Genomic DNA, 3,152 nt, shown 5'->3' on the forward strand with positions numbered 1-3,152 from the left:
AGCGTATAATTAAGTAGCTAAGACTATAAAAGAGATATATTAAAAAGATATCGAAATACTTATAGAATATAATACTTTATAACCGCTATTCTTTTATTAATAATTACTTCGCTATCGATATATATTAATTATAATACTTCGATATTCTATATTTCTTAATAATTAAGAAACTTATAGACTATCTACTTAAATAATAAATTAAATATATTAAGAGCTATAAAGATAGAGAATAAGATAAATAAGCTTCTTAATACTCGCTTTTAAGCGATTTCTAGTTATATTAATCTAAGATATATTAAGTCTCTAAATAAGAAGATATAGTAAATAGAAGAGAATAATTAAACTCTATAGAGATACGATAATAATTATCTTTATATCGATCTTAATTAAATTAAATTCGAATACGCTATATATAGATCGCGCTATTCTTAATCTTATTATATTAATAAGATATTGTTCTTATAATAATAATATTATTCGATATCTACTCGCGACTCTAGCTCGAATTAATTTATTAAAAGAGATTTTTTAAGTATATAGATCTCTAAATAAAACGATAAATAAAGATTATTTTAACTTTCTTAAAGTTTTATAGTATTAGTTACTTACTCGAAATAATATAATTATTTAATTTATTTGATAAATTAACTACTTAAATAAGAGAAAAAGACGTATATTAAATTCTTTAAAAAGTATTATAAACTAACAAATAAGTATAATAACTATATTAAATAGATTATACGTTATAATATTATATATTAGAAGATAATTATAATATATAATCTCGTTAAGTATTAAGATATAGAAGTATTATTATCTATAATTAAGAGATTATAAAAAAAGAGAAGAAGATTAAGATAAAAACTTCTTTAGATCTTTATATCTAAGATTAATAGACAAATAATAAAAAGCGTAATATTATAAGATAGATAAATTATTATAATAGTCGTTATTAGCGATTAATAGAGATCGTTACTAAATAATTAAAGTTAAATACTTTTCTTAAAGCTCTAATCGCCTTTATTTAAATAGATTAAATAAAATTAAGAAAATATTATCTATTTAAGAGAGATAATAATATTAATATATATAAGGCGAACTATAAATAAGTATACGTCGATATTCGATTCATATTTATTTTAATATTCGATATTAAAAGACTTTTAAGAAGAATTCTCTAAATATAGCTCGTCTATTTAAAGACGTTGTTATCTATAAATTTATTAATTAACTCTTTTAAAAAAGATAATATAGAAATTACGCTTAAATTTATAAATATAACTAATAAACCTTCGATACTAATAAGATTCTTTTAAGGAAATTAATAGAGAAAAGTATTAGTTATAATAAAAGTAATAAATCTAGCTTATAGAGATTTTAGATAAAGATCAACTTATCTATAGAGTATTTTTATAAAGATATTTAAGTATCGATATAATAAATAAGTTTAGAAATATTATAATATAATAAAAGTAGAAAGAGCGTAGTTATTAATAGCGCGGAATTTAAGAATTCTTAAAAAATAACGATTCTATAGCCTCGTAAGTATCGAGAGAAATATATATATTATACTCGCGTCGATAAAAGATAAGAAATTTTATTATATTAATAGCTTTATCGACTTTAATTAATATAATAATATCTATAATTTAAATTTTCTAAATAAGAGCTATAGAGTAGTAAAGGAGATTAATATACGCTATACTATAAGATAATAGAGATATTAAGAATCTAGATCTTAGAATATTAGAAATAAAATTAAATATATAATAGATAAAATCGATCTTAGTTACTCTTCTCGACTTAAATATCTTTCTTAACTTAAATACTCTTTCTTAACTTAAATATTCTTCTTAACTTAAATAACTTTCAAATTATCTTTAAAGTTTATCGAGCGAAGAGAGATTTTATAATTATAGAAATATATATATAAATATTATAATTAGAAAGAGAAGAGAGAGAGCGAGCTCTTTTCTAATTAGAGAGATATTAATACGCTTTAAAAAGTATCTAACTAAGTATTTTAACGTCGAAGACTACTATTAAATTAATTCGCGATTTCTTATAATTTAAAAAACGCTATCGCCTATAATAAAGGCTATTATTTAAAGTTTTCTTAAGTTATTAATAGTCTATATAATAATATTAGAATCGAGATATATTATTTTAAAAATATAATAAATTAGAAGAAAGTCTTAATATAAGCTATTATAGAGAGATATAAGACGATAAGAGTTATTAATAGTCTATACGATAATACTAGAATCGAGATATATTATTTTAAAAATATAATAAATTAGAAGAAAGTCTTAATGTAAGCTATTATAGGGAGATATAAGACGATAAGAGTTATTAATAGTCTATATGATAATATTAGAATCGAGATATATTATTTTAAAAATATAATAAATTAGAAGAAAGCCTTAACGTAAGATATTATAGAGGGAGATTTATATATATTATTACTCGCTATATTCTTATATATATAATTATTTAAAAGTCAAAACTTCTAATTTAAGAAAGTCGATTTCGATTTTATAAGAAAAGATATTTAATACTTTAACGAGTATTAATATATATAAATTTTAAAGAGATTTAGATATTAAGAGAAGAGATTAATAGAGCTAAGATCGGGTAATAGAAATATAAATATATATTATCGATCTTTATATATATTATATTAACTTTAACGCGATTATAGCGATAAGAAAGCGTATTAGCGACGATTTTCCTTCTTAGATAATTAGCGTTTACGAGATATATTATAAATAATAATACTCTTATCTTTAATAGAAAAGATAGATTACTCGATATAGTAATATAAATTTATATATATAAAACTTAATATCTAGCGATAGTATTATTATTAAGTTAAATTGAATTGAGCTTATAGTATATTATAATCGAGTCTAACTCGACTTATAGAGTCGAGTTAATATCGCGAACTATAGAAATAATAAAATATTAGTATAAGGCGATTACTATTTCTAAAAAAATTATTCGAATAGTATATAGTAATTATTAAACTAATAAATATTATTCGAATAGTATATAGTAATTACTAAATGCGATAAATATTATTTAAATAGTATATAGTAATCGGAAATAAAAAGAAGTTTAAGTAAATCTTACTTATTCTCTCTATAAGTCTT

Source organism: Letharia columbiana (genome assembly GCF_014066305.1).
Source record: "Letharia columbiana isolate WasteWater2 chromosome Unknown Sc0000006_s0, whole genome shotgun sequence".
Classification (NCBI taxonomy): Eukaryota; Fungi; Ascomycota; class Lecanoromycetes; order Lecanorales; family Parmeliaceae; genus Letharia; species Letharia columbiana.